General features: G+C 44.6%; 1 protein-coding gene across 1 annotated transcript in view; it reads left to right on the top strand.

Moving 5' to 3' along the window:
* mfsd14bb (major facilitator superfamily domain containing 14Bb) overlaps positions 1–18,874 on the top strand; it is a 669,309-nt gene that overhangs the window by 62,410 nt on the left and 588,025 nt on the right. The window lies entirely within an intron of this gene.

The raw sequence follows: 18,874 nt of genomic DNA, 5'->3' as shown, positions 1-18,874 counted from the left end.
ATAAACGAGACACGCGCTCGTGTACTCAACGTGAGAAATTGTCGCTTGTTGTTTACTGCAATTTCCACACTGGTGACCCCGACATTAGTCTGCTGGACGTATTCAGAGACACGAAACGACCATGACCGCGAACGCCGTCACTCTTAAACTCCCCGAATTCTGGGAATCGTCGGCATCGGCGTGGTTCGCCCAGACTGAAGCGCAGTTTGCGTTGTGCGAGATCACCGCGGATACAACGAAATACTACTACGTTGTGTCGGCTCTCGGAAATTCAACGGCATCCAGAGTAGTGAGCCTTCTTACAAATCATCCGGCAACTGAGAAGTATACAGCACTCAAAACCCACCTGTTGAAAACGTTTGAACTGTCGGACGCTGAGAGAGCCAGCAGGCTTTTCTCCCTTCAAGGACTGGGTGACAGCAAACCATCCGAGCTCATGGACCGTATGCTGGATCTTTTAGGTGAACACAGACCTGATTTTCTTTTCACTCAGCTTTTCCTGCGTCAGCTGCCTTCCCAAGTGAGAGCTGCACTAGCTAACACCACAATCACTGATTGTCGGAGACTGGCTGAAGAGGCTGATAAATTTTTCCTGGCGAGTCAGGGACATTGTACGCCCGCGTTTTTTCCCACACACATCGCTTCGGTGACACAGGACGACTCCACACTCATCGCAGCAGCCACTTCTCGTCGGCAGCAGTTTTCTGGCCCCCAACAACCTTCAGGCTTGTGTTTCTACCATGCAAAGTTTGGAACCAAGGCAACCAAATGTCGCCCACCATGCAGTTCTCAGTAGTGGCCATGAGCGTCGGCCGCGTAGGCAGGCTGCTCTTCATCCGCGACAGCATCTCTGGACGGCGTTTTCTGTGCGACACGGGAGCACAGAGGAGCGTCCTGCCTGCATCCCGTTTGGACATGGTGACCGACAGCCACGGCCCTCCTATGGAAGCTGCCAATGGTAGCCCCATCCGCACATATGGAACGAGGTACGTCGAATTATGTTTCGGAGGACAGCAGTTCGGCTGGGACTTTGTTACTGCAAAGGTTGCCGTCCCCCTCCTCGGTGCAGATTTTTTGTGTGCACATGGACTGTTGGTGGATGTAAAAAACCGTCGTTTGATTAACGCTGTCACGTTTTGCTCTTATACATGTACGCTCAGTGGGGCCGGCTTTATGCGGAATGCTTTATGCGTCTACTTGCCAGTTTCCCAGCCCTCACTCAGCCCACTTTCTCTGCATCTGCCGTGAAGCATGGTGTGGAGCATCATCTCACCACTACTGGTCCACCCGTCTACGCCCGCGCTCAGCGCCTCGACCCAACCAAGCTCGCCGTTGCAAAGGCTGAGTTTGCAAACATGGAACGCCTGGGCATAGTCCGCCGATCCGACAGTCCATGGGCTTCGCCCCTCCACATCGTCCCCAAACCTGGCGGCGGCTGGCGGCCGTGTGGCGACTACCGGCGGCTTAATGAGGCAACGGCACCCGACTGATACCCAGTCCCAAACATACAGGATTTTTCAGCACACCTGGCGGGCAAGGTGATTTTTTCCAAAGTTGACCTCGTCCGGGGATATCATCAGGTGCCGGTACGACCACTGGACATTCCCAAAACGGCACAGTAATCACACCGTTTGGGCTATTTGAGTTCCTGCGCATGCCGTTTGGCCTTAAAAACGCCGCCCAATCTTTTCAACGCCTCATGGACTCTGTGTTGCGGGACCTGCCATTCCTTTTCGTGTACTTGGATGACATCTTAGTAGCAAGCACATCCAAGTCTCAGCACCTGGCGCACCTCCGAACCCTTTTTGAGCGGCTTATCCAGCATGGTTTAATTGTCAACCCCGCTAAGTGCCAGTTCGGTCTCTCCACCATTGACTTCCTAGGACACAGAGTCACTAAGGACGGTGCAGTCCCTCTCCCATCAAAGGTGGAGGTGGTCACGCAGTTCCCACGCCCGCTCACCGTCAAATCCCTGCAGGAGTTCCTCGGCATGGTTAATTTTTACCACCGCTTCATCCCTAGAGCCGCTCAGCTCATGCGGCCCTTGCACGAGGCCTTGAAAGGTAAACCCAAGCACGCTGTGGACTGGACTGAGAGCAGAGACAGGGCTTTTGCTGCCACTACGGCAGCCCTAGCGAACGCCACCATGCTGGCGCACCCTTCTCCTACAGCCCCCATCGCCATCACCTCTGATGCCTCGGATTACGCTGTTGGTGCGGTCTATGAGCAGTGGGTAAGCGGGGCCTGGCAACCGCTGGCTTTCTTTAGCCGTCAGCTGCGCCCCTGTGAGCGGAAGTACAGCACTTTCGACTGGGAGCTTCTGTGTCTCTACCTCGCTATCAGACATTTTCGTTCCCTGCTGGAAGGCCGGCATTTCACTGCTTTTGTGGACCACAAGCCGCTGACTTTTGCCATGGCCAAGGTAGCTGAGCCGTGGTCCGCTCGCCAGCAACGTCATCTGTCCTACATTTCAGAGTTCACCACGGACTTGCAGCACATTGCTGGTAAGAACAACCGCGTGGCGGACTGCCTATCACGGGCTGTGGCAGGGGCCGTCCACCTTGGTTTGGATTACAACAGCATGGCACCGAGACCACAGACCCGGGAGTGCAACTCCTGAGGACCTCGACTACAGGGCTGCAGATCGAGGACGTGGTTTTTGGTGAGGCCGGCACCACACTCCTGTGTGACGTCTCCACAGGTAGTCCACGGCCGGTCGTACCCTCGGGATAGAGACGACAAGTTTTTGATGCCATCCATGGTCTCTCCCACCCAGGTTCGAAAGCCTCACAGAGACTGGTTGCAGCGAAGTTTGTTTGGCATGGCCTCAAGAAGGACGTTAGAGACTGGGCTAACACTTGTGTTGAGTGCCAATGGGCCAAAGTACACCGCCACACTAAAGCCCCGTTAGAGTCGTTCTCAGTACCAGAGAGACGTTTTGACCATGTAAACGTGGACCTGGTCGGTTCTCTGCCGTCATCTCACGGTTTCATATATCTGTTAACCATGGTTGACAGGACCACCCGCTGGCCTGAGGCTGTGCCACTGACGTCAGTGGCGTCTGTCGAGATGACACGGGCATTTATTGGCACCTGGGTTGCCCGTTTTGGCACTCCTTCAGACATATCCTCTGACCGAGGCGCACAGTTTACGTCTGAGCTGTGGGATGCTGTCGCACAGAGCCTCGGAGTGAAACTCCACCGCACGACCGCATATCACCCGCAGGCTAACGGACTCTGTGAACGTTTTCATAGGTCGAAGAAGGCTGCCCTGCGTGCCAGCCTCAAAGACAGCAACTGGGTCGACAAGCTCCCGTTGGTGATGCTGGGCATCAGGACTGCGCCAAAGGAGGTCCTTCAGTCCTCATCCGCAGAGCTTGTTTATGGACAGCCGCTGCGAGTACCAGGGGATTTTGTTCCTAGCACCACGGTTCCTTGGTCTGCTACTCTCCAGCGGTCTACTTTACTGGACAATGCAAAGCTTTTCGCACCTGTCCCTACTTCCCGGCACAGCCTCCCTCGGTCACACATCCCCGCTGGACTTCAGACGGCTGACAATGTTTTCATTCGCCATGATGCCCACAGGGGACCGCTACGCCCGCCCTACGAGGGCCCATTCCGTGTTCTGGAGACGGGGGGCAAACATTTTGTGGTGGACAGGGGCGGCAAACCGGAGCGACTCTCCATCGACCGTCTCAAACCGGCTCACTTGGACGTGGCGAGGCCCATTGATCTGGCCCAGCCCCCTCGACGCGGACGGCCTCCTGCTCTGCCCCCACCCCTTGATCCTTTCCCTCCCAAGCCTCCCACACTCCATGCCCCACACTTGTGTCATGACAAGACACCGGCTGCAGAGGGGTCTCCCCGACCCCCGATACAGCGCAGCCGTTGTGGCCGTTTGATACGCCCACCTCCCCGTTGACTGTTTGGTTCTTCTCCTGATATGGTGAATTCTGGGGGGACGTATGTAGTGAATGTGGCTTACATAATTCACCTTTGAGGTTAAACGTAGTTCTATACACTGTTCTATACACTGCTGTATAAATGCAGCACTTTGTTAGCGTGTTTGTTCATGACTGTTCAGGGACCGCGGTCCCTTTAAATGTGCTTAACGCGCGTTGATGTGGGACGCTTGTCAGCACCATTTTGATTCTGAGTTTTCTGCTTCACGTAATAAACGAGACACGCACTCGTGTACTCAACGTGAGAAATTGTCGCTTGTAATTTACTGCAATTTCCACATAGTAGTGATTCACTAAAATATAATTGTAGTGGACTATTGTAGGGAATAGTGAATGAGGGTATATGGCAACCCAAAAATCTCTTAACTGATTATAACTGAAATCAACTCGTTAACACTCTGTGACACCCATTTTAACAAAACAACAAAGAGTGCGACGAGCGCTCATCGTCTGGGTTTGGAGAACGGATCAGCCTCAAACGCTGCATGTCTCTCTGCAGCTTTATATTGGACTCCTCAGGACACGCACCAAACAATGCGCAGACCACGCCCAGATCAGTGAATGAACACAGGTGGCAGCCATTTACCTATCAGGCAAGAAAACACAGGAGGGGAGAAAGACAGAGAGAGAGAGAGAGAGAGAGAGAGAGAAACACTCGAATAACAATCTTTAACAGAAACGTGAATACATCCTTGGACGTAACATACCCCACCCCCAAATAGAAAAAAACGTATTCTAACTTTCTTATTTTTCAGCACTACACCCTGGACAGCGCATCCGCTACAACATTTTCAGTGCCTTTTTGATGCCTAATATCCAGATTGTATTCCTGTACAATTAACGCCCATTGCATCAAACGCTGGTTGGCATTGCACATACGGGAAAGAAACGTCAGAGGGTTATGGTCGGTGAAAACAATAATAGGCACACTACTACCTCCACTACTACCACTACTACCTACTAAGTGTTGGAGCGCCAGCACTAAGGCAAGAGCTTCCTTCTCAATTGTGCTATAATTACTTTGGCACTTCGAAAACGTTTTAGAAAAATACCACACCGGATGATCAATACCCATATTGTCCTCTTGTAATAAGATTGCTCCTGCTCCAACTGAACTCGCATCCACGTGCAGCTTAAACGGATGGTGAAATTCCGGAGATGCGTAACACAGAAGATCTTTAGCGGACAAGAAAGCACGTTCACACTCACTAGACCATACAAATGTTCTTTATTCACTAAGTAGATCAGTAAGTGGGGTCACACCACTGGAAAAGTTTTTACAGAAATGTCTATAGTAACCGCACATTCCAAGAAAATGTCTCAACTCACGTTTATTAGATGGAGATGGGTAGTCTATTATCGCAGAAACCTTCGCTTCTACTGGTCTCACACTTCCTTGACCCACCTTCTTTCCCAAGTATGTCACCTCTGCTTTCGCAGATTCACATTTTGCAAGGTTTACAGTCAGAGAAGCGTCTGACAATCGAGTAAACAATAATTCAAGATTGTTCATATGCTCTGTCCAACTGTCTGAATACAGCACAACATCATCTATATATGCCTCACATTTCGGTACGTCAGATAAAACCCTCTGCATAAGCCTTTGAAACGTTGCAGGTGCATTTCGCATCCCGAACGCAAGGACAGTATATTGAATAAAGTTGTCAGGCGTCACAAAGGCAGAAATTTCCGGAGCCCGTGGCGTGAAAGGCACCTGCCAGTACCTTTTAACAGATCTATTTTCGTCACATTTCTTGCCGTTCCCACCCGATCGATACAATCTTCAGTACGAGGTAGAGGGAACGAATCAGGTACCGAAAGATTATTAACTTTCCGATAGTTCGTACAAAAGCGATACGCGGAGTCTGGTTTGGGTACTAGCAAACATGGGGAGCTCCATGGACTTTGACTTGGTACGGCTAACCCATGTTTTAAAAGATATTCTACCTCATCTTTCATAATTTCACGTTTTTTTGGATTCACCCTATACGGATGTTGTTTCACCGGGGATGCACTACCCACCTCAACAGGGCCGCGCACAGACATTTTGAGGGGCAGTGGCCCAAACCAAAAAAAGGGGCACTGGGGTGGGGTGGCATTGGGGGCGAGGATTGGGTGCTTGTCCATACAAATTATCCATCTTACTCTTACTAGTCAGTCAAAACAGTTTTGATCTAATTTTGTGTCTATCGAAAATAGTGATATATGACATTGTATTATGTTAAATATCAAAGTTTTTGTGTCTATTTGTTAATGAAGGATTTGTGGACACAATGTTTTTGGCTTTGTGGAGTAAATGTTATAGCTTTCATTTTGAAGAAAAAAGATACAATTAGACTCTTGGGGTAAGATGACCCAGCCATATTTGGCACAGGAGGCCCCAAGTGGCATGTTGTTACTGGTGTTATTGTTTTTAAACGTAATACTTACTGTAATTAACGGGGCTATTATTTAATATTTTCATGAATTAGATGTACATTTAAGGCATCTTCACTTTCATTAAAACCTATAGGTTAATTGAGTGATTTCTATTATGACAAAATATATTAGGCCTATGTTTTTTATTTTTTATTATGACATATCTTCAATTAAAATATGGGCAATTAAATAAGTAAATATTGATATGCTTGTACATAAGTCATACAAAATTACCTTTCAGATGATTATCTTTTACTGGGATTCAGATTTTTCTGTTATCAGTTATTCAATTATCCTACTAAATTGTCAAAATAAAATTAAGTAGAATATTTTTAGTATTTTACATTAAGACACGGAAGATATAGCCTAAATAGTAATAAGTCAAGTCAAGTCAACCTTATTTATATAGCGCTTTTAACAATGCAGATTGTTTCAAAGCAGCTTTACAGTGTTAAATAATGCAACATAATTTTATTCAGCTGTATAGCCATTCTGGAGAAAACGGTGATGTATCAGTTCATTTCAATTATCATACAGTGACAGTGTGGGCTTTAGATCAGTAATTTAGTTTATATGGTTAATTTATTTTAATAATTAGATTTATTTGGATATTTAGTTGAAAAATTTAGGAATAAGAATTATATCAAAAGTAATTTATAAATTCTGTAACAGTTTATGGGTTATTATATGAAATTAGGCCTATATATATTCTACAAAGTGTGCCATCAACAGCAAAGTTGGTGTCACTTCGGGTACAAAAACTTGATTAGACAAGAAATATAATTCTCTTCCAAGAACGTGTATTTTGTACAAGTTGTTAGCACTATTAAAAGATAATACCGACAGAAATACAAAAACAAACTACCAAAATACTAATTCCGCGGATTGTAACGCATACTGTTAATGCGATGACATTCTGGAACTGTCGTCTCCGCTTTCCAGATTTCCGCGCACAGACTCTGAGTGACGCTGGGGAGTAAGCGGGAGAACACAGGAGCGGATTCGCAGAATCGGTGGATCTTTAGCGGAGGGAAAACAGAACACTTTTAGCGGGGATGGGTAGCGAGAGGGGCACCTCAGCTGATAAGGGCAGAGGGGCAGTGGCTCTAGGCACTGGCAAAAGCACAAGGACAGAATCACCAACCTGCAAATTTCTTCTGACACTTTTTTTTGTCAAACTGCTGCTTCATTTTCGACTGCGCGACAGACAGATGAGCCTTAGCTACATCACGTGAAGTTTTAGTAACTAATTTCGGGAGGAGCACGTCCAGATAATTAAACCTATCTAAATAATGGAGCACGCCAGATAATGTAACCTAATCAAACCCAAGTGGAGCACGTCCAGATAATTAAAACCTAATTAAACACGAGTGGAGCATACTGAACTAATCAATTCAATCAACAACAGGAGGAGTGTTTATATACAGCTGACTCACCTTCCTTTCGTTGACAGTTTCTTAGCATTGTTGGTCTGATAATGACTATGTCGCAAATCCAATCATCCTCCTCTGGCCATGAAACCAGCTCTCCTCGGGACCCTCTGCCGCAATCTGCCGGCCCTAGGCCCACTCCTCCGCCGCTGGATATCGCACCAGAGCCCCAGGCTTCTCAGCGTGGCCGCCAGCCTGCTCGATCCGCCTCACGCTCACCAAGACGCCGAGGCCAACCCTCGCCTCCACCGGCGAGACGGCCAACTTCCTCCCCGGCTTCCTCTTACATCTCGACCGTCCCGACGATCCCAGCTATCGGGAAGTGGACGGTAGTAGGTCTGAGGCAAGCGCTGGCAAACTCCGACGTGCAGTTCTCGCGGAAATTGAACAAAGCGGAACTGTACAACCTTTATGTCAGCTTGCAGCCAGCCTACCGCTCTCCTAAGCCCACTTCAGCCCACAGCAGGCAGAATAGAGCTTGCAGGGCTCAGGATTCACCTCGTTCGACACCTTCTCTTCTCCGTACAAGATCCGGCTCGATTCGAGTGACGAGCCGCAGCAACAGGCCTTCAGCAAGCCTGGGACGCGCCCCAGACTCTACCGCGTCAAGGCCTCATCGGCTTGCACTCGAGGACCAACCTCGCACCGTGGCTTCTCCCGCTGTAGCGATGCTTGTGGCTGGGCCTGCCGGCCTGCCTTCAGCCTCTCAGCTCGCTCCTCCAACAGTTATTAACCCTTTTCATTTTCAGTGGCCTCCAGCTCCCATCGCAGATGCTAGCGCGAGCTTGCTAGCAGTCCAAGCTCAAAATCACCAACAGTCCTTTCCAACACTCGCTAACACTTCTTCTTTTCAGTGGCCTGCAGCTCGAGTAAACGCAACGCCGGCCCTACCCGCAGCACAAGCTTCTATGTCTCACATGTATCCTCCTTTTCCTCATGCTCCCAACAACTTTTCCCTCCAAGCTCCAGAAGCAGCCCCGGCTCCTCTCTCTTCCAACCCCCTTCTGCAAACTAAATCTTAGTTTTCTCTCCTCACAGCAACACCGATGCCTGTCCCTTCTAACGCCGTTTCCCCTGAGCCGCCTCCAGTGGCGCAAAACATCCGGGCACAGATCCTGGCAGGTGTGGACATTGACTTGTCATCTCTCCTCTCCATGTTCCCCGTGTCAGACACAAACCGCCAGATAGACTGCAGGGATTTTTCAGTCACTTTAAAAAACCCCAACCCACATTCATCCCGCTTACTTTCTTTTCCCGAATTTTCGATTGCTTTTTCCCGATTCACAGATATCATTTGTTCAGTTTTTCCCCACAGGCGCCGCAAGCTAAATGATTATCTGGTAATCATAGCCGAGCTCGCGCTGTCCTATGGGGGAGGACATTTTTACACTTATCACAAACTCTTCGCTAGCAAAATGTGCCGTGCGGCTTGCCCAGTGGAATCAATGTGCTTACTGGGGCGCTCTCGACACGGATCTCCATAGCAGAGTGTTCCTAGGCTGCAGGAACATTTCGTGCGCTGTTTGCAGGTCAGTGGCACATTCTACGACATCATGTCCTCAGATTAACCCCTGCCCCCCCTGCCCGGAGACAACCCAGATTAGATCTACCAGTTATATGCCACGACCTGCAACCTACACAGCAAACAACGATTTTAGAAGGGATCCCCCCCGCTTCGAAGACAGGCAGTCCTGCAACAAATTTAATACAGGGAACTGCAGCAGACAACGCTGTAAATACTTGCATATCTGCAGTTTCTGTGGTGGTGCTCACGCACGATATGTATGCCCCGTTTTCAAATCACTGAATAAAAAAACAAATAATTACTTATCAACTCCTGTAAATATTTCTCGTCTGTCCATCGAATTAGCTCACCACCCGGACGCCGAATTTACGGATTATTTGCTGTCCGGCCTCGAACACGGCTTCATATAGCCGGCGTCGAATGCCCGCTTTCCCAGAATACCATCTGCAATAATCTCCAATCTGCTCTCGCTGAACCCGAAGTCGTAGACAACCTGATTAAAAAAGAAGTCGAGTCAGGTTGTAAATGACCATTAAACCCCCAATCAGTTAAGTGGGCTGTCACCTTTACCTCCTCCCATAGAGGGCAGTGTTGCATTGAATATTTGAGGAAGACTTTTACTAGAAAGGACTTTACTATTAAACTTTAGCCATATGTTATAAAATAACTTTTTATTTTCATGTTTTGGTTGTCAAATGATGCTTGAGATGGAGTACATGTCCACATTAAGTATTTCTTGTTTTTCAAGAGTGTTTATTTCTTACCTCTCATACCTTTATTTTGAAGTGTGGTTAAGGAAGTGCAGCGGCGCGTTGTGTGTATGTTGGCGCACTTTCTACATGAATCGTCATTCTGATTAGCGCTACCAGAGAAGAAAGGTTAATTTTGGGCACTCACCGTTTATAATGTTTAAAAGGTTTCTTTCTACCGCTTAGCTCCTGGCTGATGAAGGGCACAAGGTACTGTTTTAATTTGATTCTGTGTAGTAAACTTTGAGAGACTTTGAAGTGTTTATATTTTCTATCTGTAACGGTTAGTGGATGGGTTCTCTTGGTTTGCACTCCAGGATGATTGTTTACAGTAAATCAAGTCTCCTTTTGGTCATTTTCAACCCAGTCTCATATAAAAACGTACCCTGACTACATTGGTCCAAAGTGCAAAACGTAGAGGGGTTACAATAATGGCCCTTGAATTGTATGACTGTTACATTTTTTTTTTTGCTTATTCTTTTCCTCTTGTTTTGCGTCCAAGTCACGTGACTTTCAAGATTCCGGCCGTAGCTGTGTCCCAATTCGGGGGCTGCATCCTTCAAAGGCCGCATTTGAAGGCCGATTGCGTCACCGCAGCGCGACGAAGGCTGTCTCAATTCGAAGGGTCCTTCAACTGCAGCCTGCCGTCCGTGTTGCCAAGTCCCCGTTTATTCAGCCGAATTAGGCTACTTTTAAGTTGTTGCCGCGGGTGAAAAATTATTTCCGCGGGTTTGTTTCTACCCCATAAGTACGATTTCGCCAATCCAACATCCCCAAACGTACAACTGCAGTGGAGAATTCGGCCGCTCGATGGAGAAATTCGCATTGGGAGTTTTGGACTACTTTTGTTGCAGAGACCTGGCAACCCTACCCACCGTCCTTCTCCCCGGCCGCGAAGGATAGAACCAACCAGAACAAGTGGATCCTTTGCAGTGTATTCCTCTACCCATCCCGCGGCCGAGGAACACTTATACATGTAAGTAGCCTATTTTGTTTTAATTTACTAAAATAACCAACGAAACGTTTTAAAAGCCGGTGGTCTTTATTTCTGTGTTACTACGGCACAGCTTTATTCGTTAGGTGATCTGATGTAATATTTCGTTTTGTTTTATGGATCAAGTTACTTTTAGCAGCTTTATTAAAATGAGGGCAGCAAATGAGTATTTATTTACCAGGCCGGAAAAATCGAGAATATAGAATTTGAGTATCTATAAATATGATTTCTGGAGTATTTTGTATGTTTGTAGGCTACTGATGCATCATATTTTTAAATTTTCTTAAGATTGCACCCCCTGCCTTGAAGGTAAAAAAAATAAACTTATTACAACTTAAAAAATAAATAAAAAGTATGCAAGTTAATAGACACATCTTTACTGAAATGTATTGTGCTGTTGTGTTTGTTGTTGACAGACATTTATTTCGTTTATTTTCTCTGCCTTAGGATTGAAAGTGTCCTGGGACAGGTGAGGGAGTGGGGAACTTGGCCATGGTTTGTCTTCATGATTGAGGTGTTGGGACAACCCCACTCCTTCCCTGAGGACACACCAGGGCCAAGTTCAGCAGTGGATGACCAAGATGAGGAGCAACTCCAGCCAAGAGGAAACGAGACAGAGAGGATGAGCTGATGGAGATACTGAGGGAGGACAGGAAGAGAGAGACAGACAGAGGAGATGAGAGGATGAGCTGATGGAGATACTGAGGGAGGACAGGAAGAGAGAGACAGACAGAGGAGATGAGAGGATGAGCTGATGGAGATACTGAGGGAGGACAGGAAGAGAGAGACAGACAGAGGAGATGAGAGGATGAGCTGATGGAGATACTGAGGGAGGACAGGAAGAGAGAGACAGACAGAGGAGATGAGAGGATGAGCTGATGGAGATACTGAGGGAGGACAGGAAGAGAGAGACAGACAGAGGAGATGAGAGGATGAGCTGATGGAGATACTGAGGGAGGACAGGAAGAGAGAGACAGACAGAGGAGATGAGAGGATGAGCTGATGGAGATACTGAGGGAGGACAGGAAGAGAGAGACAGACAGAGGAGATGAGAGGATGAGCTGATGGAGATACTGAGGGAGGACAGGAAGAGAGAGACAGACAGAGGAGATGAGAGGATGAGCTGATGGAGATACTGAGGGAGGACAGGAAGAGAGAGACAGACAGAGGAGATGAGAGGATGAGCTGATGGAGATACTGAGGGAGGACAGGAAGAGAGAGACAGACAGAGGAGATGAGAGGATGAGCTGATGGAGATACTGAGGGAGGACAGGAAGAGAGAGACAGACAGAGGAGATGAGAGGATGAGCTGATGGAGATACTGAGGGAGGACAGGAAGAGAGAGACAGACAGAGGAGATGAGAGGATGAGCTGATGGAGATACTGAGGGAGGACAGGAAGAGAGAGACAGACAGAGGAGATGAGAGGATGAGCTGATGGAGATACTGAGGGAGGACAGGAAGAGAGAGACAGACAGAGGAGATGAGAGGATGAGCTGATGGAGATACTGAGGGAGGACAGGAAGAGAGAGACAGACAGAGGAGATGAGAGGATGAGCTGATGGAGATACTGAGGGAGGACAGGAAGAGAGAGACAGACAGAGGAGATGAGAGGATGAGCTGATGGAGATACTGAGGGAGGACAGGAAGAGAGAGACAGACAGAGGAGATGAGAGGATGAGCTGATGGAGATACTGAGGGAGGACAGGAAGTTTCAGCGAGAGACAGAGGAGAGCAGGGAGAGAATGGACTGATTGTTTTCTCTTCTTGAGAGATTGTTGAGAACTAAAATTTTGGTTTTGTAAATTAAAATGTGTAAATGAATAATTACCGTTCTACACATTATTTTTGTTATGCAAGTTATAATTTGTAAATAAAATAAATAATTCTGTACATTTATTTTTGTCATGTCAATTAATTTGTAAATGAAAAAATAAATTGTTCTATACATTTTTATTTACAGTACTTTTTACAACTATTTACATAAGTTACGTTTAAGATTAGAAAAACTAAATAAATTTTAAAATTAACAGTACATAAAACAGATGGAAGAAAATGTTTTAATGTAGTCTTTTATTGAGCTGGGCTTTATTGACCCTGGTGAAGCCTCGGGACATCATCTGGGATCAGGGCATATTTCCACTGTCTACCAACAGGTTTGCAGTGCTGACTTATTCGACGGCTGCCATGTCGCTAAGATGTTTTCAGAAAGAGGGAAGAATAAATTAAATTAACTCACATCCTCAAAGCAAACAACAAAATATTTTAACATGCAAAACTGTTCTATGAGCTGAATTCTGCAGGACAGTGGTCCTCCAAGACCAACGGTGCCTATCCCTGATCTATAAGACATATTTCTAGTGTATTTTATTTTTAGATTCTTTTTTAAACTATAACTAATATCAAAATGTAATATCCATGTGTTAAAAGTCAGTTTTTCATAAAACCACAATATTTGCCTCTGAGATGAAGTTGAATAAAAATCTGAGGTACTTCACAATTATACTCAAATACAGAGTAAATGTATTTCGTTACATTATTTGTAATATTTAGCAACTGTTGACAGCTGCCGTTGAAGAGAACTGAAATGAACATTTATACTGGACTTTAAAGTTATATTCAACTGCCTAAAAACAAAACAACTAAAGATGTTTACCTCGGCCCATTTATGTGCATAATAAAGAATATAAACTATATAAAATCATATGTTGGTAACATATTAGTCAACATTTTATTTTTATCTGTAGATACATTAGATTACTGGTGTAAATTGAAACCCAATAATTGCATTTAAAAGTGTAATCTGGCAATTTCTCTTCAAAAATCTGACGTCGCGGCGCGCAAGGAATTCTGGGGTAGGCAAGGCTGCGAAGCATCCATCCGAGTATCCTTCATTTCATGGGAAAAGAAGGACGCATTTGCAGGCCGTATTTTGAAGGAGCCTTCGAAGGACCTACGAATTGGGACAGCCTTCGTCGCGCCGCGGTGACGCAATCCTCTACACGTTCCACTGTAAAAGAGTCTCGGAGCGTCCTTTGAAGGCTGCGTCGGCCGCGCACTTCAAAGGACGCAGCCCTTGAATTGGGACACAGCTAGCGAGAACAAAAAACATGGCGGACATTTCTCTCATTTTAGTGGAAAAAATCAGTATTTTGAGTTAGTTTCTGCATAAAAATAAGTTTTGATTACATTTCTAGCGAGAAATATGTATTTTATTTTCATAATATTCACTCAGTGAATGTACATAATCACTCGCTTGCTTGTTGTTGCAAAGATTTTTCAGATCTCTCCAGAAAAATGTGAAATTGTAACGTTTTGGTTGCTATCGCTCAACTCCATGATCACCTCAAACACAATAAACTGTATGAAAAATTTCAGTCTGGTTTCCGCCCTGGTCATAGCACAGAAACAGCCTTGGTCAGAGTCACCAACGACCTCCTGATGGCAGCAGATACTGGTTCCCCATCACTACTCATCCTCCTGGACCTCACAGCTGCTTTTGATACAGTAGACCACAACATCCTTCTCCACCGTCTGCAATACACCATTGGACTCTCAGAAAACGCTCACAACTGGTTCACCTCCTACCTGACCGACAGAACTGAGCATGTCGCCCTGGGCAAAGCCAAATCACACACCCACAACGTCATCTGCGGTGTTCCTCAGGGCTCTGTGCTGGGCCCCACCCTCTTTTCTCTCTACATGCTCCCCCTTGGCAATATCATTAGCAGCCATGGCATAGCATTTCACTGCTATGCGGATGACACACAGCTCTACCTCAAGACAACCCCCACTTCTTCTGCTCCTCTGCCAACTTCTACACTGACTAACTGCCTGGAGGAGATAGAGGCTTGGATGAAGCTCAACTTTCTACAGCTCAACAGTTCCAAAACGGAGGCCATCCTGGTTGGCACACCACATCAGCTCCGCTCTTCCACCATCACCAATATCAATTTCTACGGCGAAACCATCTCCCTCTCCACATCTGTCACCAACTTGGGTGTTAAAATGGACCAACAACTCACCTTTGACACCCACATCAAACACCTCAGTAAGACATCATTTTACCACCTCAAGAACATCGCCAAACTCCGTCCAACACTCACCCTACCAGATGCAGAGAAGCTCATCCATGCCTTTGTCTCCTCCAGGCTGGACTACTGTAATGCACTCCTCATCGGGATCTCTGGCAGGAGCATCCAGAGACTCCAGTACATACAGAACAGCGCTGCCAGGATCCTGATGAGGGTGCGCAAGCATGACCACATCACCCCCATTCTGAAATCCCTACACTGGCTCCCAGTCCCACTCAGAATTGAGTACAAGGTCTCACTCCTCACTCACCAGTGCATTCATGGACATGCCCCCCTTTACCTACAGGAACTCCTCACCCCCCAGACCTCCTCACGCACCCGGTCTGGAACCTCACACACCCTCCAAACCCCCAGAACCAAGCTCTGCAGTATGGGTGATAGGGCTTTTGCTTCTGCTGCCCCCAGGCTGTGGAACGCCCTCCCTGACCACCTGAGGGCCCCACAGACTACAGATGTTTTTAAAAAAGACTTAAAAACACATCTCTTTAGAAAAGCATACAACTGACATGTTTAATTTTTACTTTTAATTTGTTTAAACTTAATTTTAACTCTTGACTCTGTAGCACTTTGAGATTGTTTTAAATGTAAAGTGCAATATAAATAAAAATTTATTATTATTATTATTATTATCGCTGCTATCAACACATGTGAATGTTATCATGATGAAATTATTTATTGGGTTATCATTTTTCCATTATGACATGTTGGAGTATGATTCTCAATTTAATCAGCCATCATAGTTTTGTTTACATTTATTTATTTTTATTTATGCTATTCAGACACAAACAGTAGCCCAACCCCGCCCCTAAACATGCCCATGTGCGTTATATGAGATACAACACAGAATATTACAGACAACGGGCACACTTTATTGAAAAAGTTCAAGTATTCCAACTGTTCCGAGGTCAAACGATTGATTTGTGTGAAGAAAAGATGCGCCCCGGTGTCACAATGAAGAAGACGCCACAGGCCGGCTGCAAGTTAAACCCATAGATGTGTATACGTAGATGCCTCATTCGACCGCTCCAGGCACGTTGACGCGCCACTATAGAAACAGTCGCTAATGGGGTATCTACGTATACATTTCTATGGGCTTACCCCTCGGCGTCATGAAATCGCGCTGAAGAAGTCTCGTTCAGAACACATCGCGATGTTTGCCATCAGTTCACGTGTCCCACGTGTTGGTGAGTAGTCATAAATTATGTCCTAATGTTTGATATAAAGTATTTTCTGCTTGTTGTTATTGATCAGATTATGTTCAGTCACTGCATCATATCTTTCATCTCCACTCAGGCTTCACATTTCTTTGCTTTCTAAATCAACACACCTTAGGGTGATTAAACACTGTCACGTGACGTGCTATAGACCGTTAAACATATTTCATATTTTTATATCATATTATTAATATTTAATAATAACTACTAGTGTAGTTTCAACGTGGCATTTGTAGTAGAAGCACAATAAAAACAGCAATGTTTTTACCACAGTATTGGTAGTTTTAATGTGATGTTTGTTGTAAATAGACAATAAACACAACACTTACCATGCTTGAAATGCCTTTTAATGTTAAATCCAAATATTGTAATGTAATAGTACTTTTTACTGTATATAATATATGTATTATATATGATGACTTTTTTTCTCTCTCTCTTTTTTTTACCTGGAAAGAACAAAAGGGCCTTTCGGACTCAGTCAGCCCATTCTTGTTCATGGAGAAGTAACAGAGAAGACCGAAAGAAGCAACAGCAAATATTTGCAATGGTAAGTAAGTGTTGGTTTGAACTCTTTATCAAGCATTTGTGGTTACTTAAACATATTCTTACAAACCGCATGGCTCAATCAGTAAGAACATATTCTCTAAGTCTTAATAATTCACAAGATTTAACAAGTTGTCAAATTCATATGATACTCGTACATATACTCGTACATAATCCTGCAGCTTTTACTCCGACTTCTGCCATTGGCTACAGCCTCAATTCCTGTACATATTTATCATGATTTTTGTAAATCAGTTGCGCCCCTTCTTGGAAAGTAGTCGGATGTCCCACACACTGTCAGAAAGTTTATATTAAGTCCAATGTTTTCTTTAAAATTATTACAAATTGGGCCCTGTCTGTTCATGCAATATTAGATGTCTCTTCATATTCGTTTATTTTGTCATAATCAGATCAGTTGTACTGCTGATAATGTAAATCATTTATGTGATCAAAAAAATCAAGAGAATAATCAACATTTTTAAACAAATTCATGTGTGCTATTAAAGATATACTTTCAAAAATGGAAATGCACACATATCAGTGAACTTATTATATAAATGTATTTAACATTATTATGCAACACTTTTTACAGAAAGAAACAGAGTTATGCATGAACTCACAACTTGCATGCAATGTAATGAAATTTCCTTTCTTTCTGTCTTGCAGGAATACTTGCAGATTACTTTTATTTTTTTATTTTTTTTTAGATCTCTACAATATCAAACTCAACAGTTCTTTTAAGAGCCAACCCTCACAAGAGCTACTAGTGAGTCGCAGCGAATCAGCCCTTCAGGTAAAGTTTCTAGAATATTTTACTATATCAGTATTTACTCATCAAATGCTCCCCTGAATCGTATTGTAACTGTCTTAATTGATATGTTTCAAAAACAATAGTAATTGCACATAGAGTAAGTAAGGCTTTCTTGTTTTACAGCAGAGAAGAAAGACCAGACCTTATATCGAAGGAAGCTAATCGAATAAGTCCTTTGTTTAGGGTGAGGAAGGAACATGGCCATCTTGTGCCCAAAGACGACAGAAAAGTGCGCAAGTCCATTGGTATGTCTTGTATTGAAGCAATGCTGTAATATGTAGTACAGAATTTGATGTTGATTTCTTAAAGAACTATTTATTTCAGCAGTGATCATTCTTTCTACTCTGATAAAATATGCACTATTATTCATGTGTAAATCTTTTTATAAATCCTAAAATGAGCAAATGAGGTTCTGTATCTTGGATTTATCTAAAATGGTAAATATCTGTTTCCCTTTTTGATACAATTATTATTACAATGATTGCCTTTTAGCATAAAGGCTGGAACTGGACTTTTGGCCTTCAATTCTTAAAGTGTGATAAAAAGCATTTAGTTGATATAAACTCCAGGGCCCGTATTCATAAAGAATCTTAATGCAAAGAGTAGCTCCTAGTGACAAAATTCTAAGAAAATTCTTAGAAATGTGGGCGTTTACTCTTAAAATTAACTAAAAAATCCTAGTAAAGAAAAAAGTAATTCAGAAAGCATCTTAACCCTTAAAAGAGGTCTTAAGGTCAAATTTGTTAGGAGCACGGACGAGGACTTTTAAGAGGCTTTAGAGTTTCTTTAGCAGCGGAGAAAATGGCAGAAAGACGAAGAGGGAGAAGAAATGTGTTGCAGACAATGGATGACAGTGACTTAATAAGACGCTATAGATTCGATCGTGCAGGGATCATGTTTGTTGCATTAAATCCAACTTTCAAACCACCAATTAAATAGACATGCCAGCAATCAGTGGAACTGGAAAGAGTGGAACAATGTTTTTACCTCTAAGCCAATCAAATACCTTATAGGAAATTAACAGCATGGTAAATAATAAAAGGATTTATATACACTGAAAAAAATGATTTGTTGAATTTACTAAAAAATGTTATCGTAAGTGGTCGCAATCAATTTATTTGATCTCAATTTAAACA

Source organism: Gobio gobio (genome assembly GCF_949357685.1).
Source record: "Gobio gobio genome assembly, chromosome: 10".
NCBI lineage: Eukaryota > Metazoa > Chordata > Actinopteri > Cypriniformes > Gobionidae > Gobio > Gobio gobio.
This window is presented reverse-complemented; position numbering and strand designations above follow the sequence as displayed.